Source organism: Tiliqua scincoides, chromosome 2 (assembly GCF_035046505.1).
Source record: "Tiliqua scincoides isolate rTilSci1 chromosome 2, rTilSci1.hap2, whole genome shotgun sequence".
Taxonomy (NCBI): domain Eukaryota; kingdom Metazoa; phylum Chordata; class Lepidosauria; order Squamata; family Scincidae; genus Tiliqua; species Tiliqua scincoides.
The window spans coordinates 97,827,979-97,834,824 of record NC_089822.1 but is presented as its reverse complement, the minus strand read 5'-3'; the positions used below and the strand labels follow the sequence as shown (position 1 = coordinate 97,834,824).

The window sequence follows — 6,846 nt, the reverse complement described above, 5'->3', positions numbered from 1 at the left end:
AGGATGGAAGCTCAAGACTGACTGTCCCAGTGGCCTCAGGGTACCAAGAGTCAGAGGAAAGAAAGGGAGTGGATCTGGTGAAACTAACCCACAACAGGCTAGCACCCCAGTTGGCCTTGCAGAGCACCAGCCCGGTGGCAAACACTATTTGTTGGCAGCTGGAGGTCTGAGTACAGCATGTTCTGTCCTTTTATATGTGGCTGAAGTGAGTGTGGGTGTGTGGCTTTGGAACTTAATGCCCTTAAATGATGATGACTGGCAGTGGGGCCAGGTGTTCCAACTGTCATTAACTGCCATTTAGTAAAGGGTGGGAAATTTTTACCTCAGAGAGAGGAAATTTAACTCTTAAAGCCACTTCCCTCCTCCACACAAGTTATTCATAATACTAACTTTACACATACAAAGTTGCTCATTCCATTAGATACATCTTTCCTACATCCAGATTTTGCCATCATGACATCACACTCTGACATCATAGTTCAACTGTCAGTTAGTCAGAACGCTGCCCTCGCCAGATCCAAAAGTCTTTCTTGGTCCACCCTAATTTCGCATTTTCAGTCTTTACTATTATAAAGAGATTAGTGAGAAGGAGGGATGAAGAGAGTATTGGTGATCATATTGGTTAGTTGGTTGGCAACCTTCAGTCTCGAAAGACTATGGTATAAGCCTACAGCACCCGGTATTCCCAAGCGGTCTCCCATCCAAGTACTAACCAGGCCTGACCCTGCTTAGCTTCCGAGATCAGACGAGATCGGGCATGTGCAGGGTAACAGTTGCTGCTTGTATTGGTTATTTTGCTCATATTGGTTATTGTTGTGTATTCATAATTTTGTCGGGTCAAATGATCAAGGGGGAGAGTGCATTTTTGGCAGGAATCTCATTCTTTTTCCTCCTGTCCATACAGATTGAAAGATGATAACATACTGAAAGATCTAAGAGGGATTTCTTAATGGCTTCTACAATCGGAATCTCTCTGATACTCCAGGCTACTTTCGCAAGTTGTCTCTTGCCAGCCAGAGAAGAGTTATCTGAAACGTGATGCTCAAAATGGGGTTAAATCCTTCAAACCAGCCAACCTTTTCCTTTTTTGGCATCTTCAAATCCCACCAGGTGAGACAGTGGTGAAAGAGGCTTCTGTTCTGCACTGTGATTGGCTCCCCACTTTTTTGAGCAGTGAAAAAATTCAATGGCAAATCTGCTCTCACTCAGTTTCCTTTGGAGGGGAGAGCACAGGAGATTTTGTTGCATTTCAGTTATATTTGCTTTATCCACAAATCCTGTATATACCTGAAAGGAAGATGAGGGTTTACCATCATAATTGGGGGAGGGGCACTGCCTTAAATTTGCAAGCAATGCCAGTTTTGCTGCCATCTCCAGGAAGAGAGGCCCCAATGATAGGATGGTAGCTGCCACTGTCAGGACCACAAGGAATCGTAAACCAGCCACAAGGTCAAGATTGGACAAAGCCTCACCAAGGCCCTTTCATGCTCCTTTCTTTGCTCTGAAGGCATCCTCATTTGCTGTAAATATTTTGGGGGTGGAAAAATAGAGGTGAATCTGGCTGTTTCCATGATTTATTTGGACTTTTTGGCGTACTTTTCATTACAAGGTTTATTTGCCTTGCTTTCTAGCTCCATTTATTTCTATGAATGATATCACCACCGAGGTGCAGCGGGTATGAGTAGGGCATGAAGTATGTGCATGCACAAAACACCCCTCAGGTGACCCCTGGCTGAGGTTGGCTAGGTATTGGGAAGCCTGTAGTCTAGGGAATAATGCATAAGAAGATGACAACGTATTACTGAAAGTTAGTGAAGAATCATTATTGCACATTGAATACAGGCTTGTAGTAAAATACTTTTGTTTACTTTCTCCTTTAAAGGGGATTGCTGTTGATTCATGGTTGTCTTCCTTTTGGGTAAATACAGTATGCAAAGACCACATTTGCAGAAACAAAAAAGCTCAAGACAGAAGACCCCCCCCTTAAAGAACAACTTGGGTAGCCCCCCTGTGTGAACAACTCGATCTCAAGTAATCCAGCTAGACACAGTATTGCCTTGCCCCCTCTTTGTCCTTTGTAACCTGATCAGAGTCTTTTTTACTGACCAGACCCAGAGAATAGGTGTTGGGTGAAGGGTGGGGGGCATTTGGAATGTTCAAAAAGCAGTTGGAAGAATCAGTTGGTCAACCAGGGAAATTCGGTCAGACAGGGAGTGGCATAGGATATGGCAGAGCAGGGCTGCGCTGTTCCCACCCTCTTCCCGCCCTGGTTCACCCACTTGCATACATGTTATTCCTAAAGCAAATTTATAGTGTTGTTTTTTTAAATAGTGTCACGCGTGTTACTTTTGGCCTCTGTGTCTACAGCACCCAGATGCTGTGACATGAGCAAAGCCCAGCAGAATCATCCACTAGAAACGCAGCAGCCAGTGCAAGTCTTCACTGGCCGATCGCGCTGGTACCACTGCAAGTCAAGCAAATGTGGAAGCACCCTGAGTTGATTGAGGCATGCTCTTTCGGGTGCAATTCACAGAAGAAACATTGCAGTGGCTGACAGGGGGCGCTCTTCATTTTCCAATGCTTATTCTGACAATAGTTCCCTGTTTGTAATGCTCTTTCAGCTGGACTGTCCTGGTGGGATTCATTTTTTTATTTAAGTCAAAAACAAAAAAGGGGCAGAGCAGGAAAAGGTTTTATCTCTAAATTTGCATGCTTGTGCAGTTCTAGATTTCAAGGCCAAAATATGCTTTATTCTCAAACAGAGAAACACTTTATTAACACAGTAAACTTGTGTTTAATATAAACATATCTCTTTTTTCTCCATTTGTGTGCTGCTATGCCTGATTTCATACCTACTATTGGCCTGTTCATAATTGTTGCGGCTATTTATTAGAAACAACTCAAAGCCCAATCCTGTCCAACTTTCCAGTACCAATGCAGCCCCAAGCTAAGGGAACATTCCCTTACCCTGTAGAGGCCTCCAAGACTGCCCCCTCACTGCAGGATGCAGTGCATGCCTTGTTGACACAGCTGCAACAGCACTGGAAAGTTGGATAAGGTTGGGCCCTTGTGGTCCCAAGTGGTGAGCAGATTTCACAGAATTCTTCTTCAACCTAGATACGATGGAATTAAAAGGAGGAAGAACAGAGAAAAATGATGCTGCTGGTAAAGGGCCTGATGGAAGCCCAGTTTATACCTGTAATGCAATGGTCTTAATATGAATATTCAAGAAACTGTTTGTATACTAACTGAGGCTGGAACCCTAAACACAAAGGGAAGAGTCATTCCCTTTGAACACAGAGGGACTTAATTCTGTGAAGCTGTTTGCATTGCACTGTAAGACACTTAAGAACGTAAGAACAGCCCCACTGGATCAGACCATAGGTCCATCTAGTCCATAAGAACATAAGAACAGCCCCACTGGATCAGGCCATAGGCCCATCTAGTCCATAAGAACATAAGAACAGCCCCACTGGATCAGGCCATAGGCCCATCTAGTCCAGCTTCCTGTATCTCACAGCGGCCCACCAAATGCCCCAGGGAGCACACCAGATAACAAGAGACCTGCATCCTGGTGCCCTTCCCTTGCATCTGGCATTCTGACATAGCCCATTTCTAAAATCAGGAGGTTGCACATACACATCATGGCTTGTACCCCATAATGGATTTTTCCTCCAGAAACTTGTCCAATCCCCTTTTAAAGGCATCCAGGCCAGTCGCCATCACCACATCCTGTGGCAAAGAGTTCCACAGACCAACCACACGCTGAGTAAAGAAATATTTTCTTTTGTCTGTTCTAACTCTCCCAACACTCAATTTGAGTGGATGTCCCCTGGTTCTGGTGTTATGTGAGAGTGTAAAGAGCATCTCCCTATCCACTCTGTCCATCCCCTGCATAATTTTGTATGTCTCAATCATGTCCCCCCTCAGGCATCTCTTTTCTAGGCTGAAGAGGCCCAAACACCGTAGCCTTTCCTCAAGGAAGGTGCCCCAGCCCCGTAATCATCTTAGTTGCTCTCTTTTGCACCTTTTCCATTTCCACTATGTCTTTTTGTCCAGTTTCCTGTATCTCACAGTGGCCCACCAAATGCCCCAGGGAGCACACCAGATAACAAGAGACCTCATCCTGGTGCCCTCCCTTGCATCTGACATAGCCCATTTCTAAAATCAGGAGGTGGCACATACACATCATGGCTTGTAACCCGTAATGGATTTTTCCTCCAGAAATTTGTCCAATCCCCTTTTAAATGCATCTAGGCCAGATGCCATCACCACATCCTGTGGCAAGGAGTTCCACAGACCAACCACACGCTGAGTAAAGAAATATTTTGTCTGTCCTAACTCTCCCAACAGTCAATTTTAGTGGATGTCCCCTGGTTCTGGTGTTATGGGAGAGTGTAAAAAGCATCTCTCTATCCACTCTCGTTCATGCCAAGTGCAAAAGATCTCAGGTTGCATAATAGGACAAAGAAGGAATTTCTTTTTTTGGAGAATATAAACACCAACAATTCTTCAAACCTGTCCCTGGCATTACCTAACAGTGTTGTTGCAAGGCTAAGGGCTACAATTTGACATGCACTTACCATCCCAATGAATGGGCTTACTTCTTAGTAGACATTTGCAAGATTGTACTGTAAAATGAGGTGATTATCGTGAACACTTCCCTAAGCTCCTTGGTAGAAGGATGAAATTCAATGTCAGATAGAAATAATCATAAGTTTAAAAAATTATTATGGACTTAGTTTTCATATACTGTACTTTTTTTTTGCTGTTGTCATTTCTCCCAAGAATCAACAATAGGCCTTTCCTTATGCCCCCCTAGTCTTCAATAGTCATCTGGAATGGAATCTATATCACTCTGATTCCATACAACACATAGACCTATGTATCCCATTGCGCAATGCCTGCCCACTGTACAATCAAAACTGGGCAGCATGAAACTGCATGAAACAGCTATAACAATCCCAAGCAGAAAAAGATCATAATATTAATAATTGAATATCTGTAAGTTAATTGATTTCCTCCCCCCCAACACACTTGCACTTTAGCACAAAAATGAAATGAAAATGTAGACAGTACAGAAAAAGGTAAATGCCAGCTGCTGGAGAAGGAAGCCTGTTGCAAGATGTGTAATGGCAATAAAGCAAGAAACCAAGCACTGCACATTAAGCAAATCAACTCTTTGGTGGGGGAGGTGAGGAAGCTATATCTAATCTCCTGTCTCCCACACCAGCAATTTTCAACTGTTGAAACTGTTGTCACTTCTCAGCACACAGACAAGGCAGCTAACATTGCCAAGGTACACCATCGGTTTCTTGACAATTGATAAGGTACACTGTCCTGTTGGCTGGTGGGTGGTCACATCCCCCAATGGCCCTACTAAAACATAAACCTCCCCCAAATTCCTGCGGCACACCTGCAGAACATTTGCAGCACACCAATGTGCTGCAGCACACTATTTGAGAATCTGTCCTACACAGTTGATCTGCACAATTTTTGAAGGGGCTGCATGGTTATAGGACAGCTCATGGTGGCAACCTGGAAATGCAGGGCGAGCAATGCCTGAAGGCAGAGGCTCCACCAACTGCCTCAGAGACCACATCTGCATGACAGATGAGTCACGATCACTTTAGAACAGCAATTGCCTTGTTGGAAAAACCACCACAAACCAGGGCTTTAAAAAGAAGGAAAGGCAACGTGGAACACATTGGAATGCCACTGTTAGGCAGCAACATCACCTGAATTCTCCAGAAAACCTGAGCAAGCAAATGATGTCCCATCTGCAGAAAAGAGCTGGTGTGAAAGCACCTTAGGGCAGTGGTTCCCAAAGTGGTGAGAGCCACCATCAGGAACCAAAACTGGGTCATTCCCCCTTAATGGGGCCCAGTAATGGGTGTCCTGATGGTGCCACAGCAATTGTTGTGCTGCAGGCATGCAGAGGTTTTCCCCTTGCTTGGGGGACCCACTGACCTTGGGGAGGGTCTGGAAGGCCTGCAGCCCCCTCCATGGACATCCCTGATGTGAAAAACTGTTCCATTTGGGGATCGGCGCCAGTTTTTCTGTGAAAACTCATTCCCCATCCCTTGCCTTTACCCTCACCGCTTCAGAACACTCCCGAACCTTCTTCACTCACCCCCACCATCAACATATTGGCACCTGCAGAGCCTCCTAGAGCTACTGCTGCCACTATCTGTGGCAGGTGGCCCAGCCTTTGTTCTTCCCAAAAGTTACGTGCTCTGCTGGAACGCTAGTTCTGGCAGCTCAAGGCCCCAGTCCTTTGGGGCCTGTGTTTCTGTCATTACAAAGATTGCTTTCTGTAGGAAACTCTTTCTACTGGTCTACAGGAGCCCATATATGAAGTCATCTCTCAGTTCACTCCTGGTCACAAAAGCAATTGGGGAATCTGATAGTCCAAAATCAAGAGACATAATAAGTAAGAGGAGACACAGATGGAAGACCTCAGAGCCTTGCTTGCCCATCTGTTGGAAGAGTCACCTCCAACCGTGAACATGTTGAGATCCAATTCCCTAATGCTTGTGACCTTGATCACAATTCATCTACAGAGAAGGATGCAGTGCACATCCCACTGTGAGTACCACTAGGCATCACCACAGGGGAGTAATTCAATTGAGGCACAATATGGATTTCATTCCTCTGGGGGTGTCGATAACATGATTAATGGAATAACCATCAAGCCTGGTTTAAGACAACATCTGTCATTGCATGGACCAAACCCCCCCCCCCCTTTCCGTCTCTAAGCATGCTATGTTTTTCTTAGACTGGCTCATCTGCCTTTAGAGGCAGCAGCTTGACACGTAGATGTTTATCAGAGACATCTTTTCCTAT

At 45.0% G+C, this 6,846-nt stretch overlaps 1 pseudogene; it reads right to left on the bottom strand.

The window, feature by feature from the left end:
- Positions 1-664: 664 nt before the first annotated feature.
- LOC136642865 (5S ribosomal RNA) lies at positions 665-784 on the bottom strand (annotated as a pseudogene).
- Between the last annotated feature and the right edge of the window lie 6,062 nt (positions 785-6,846).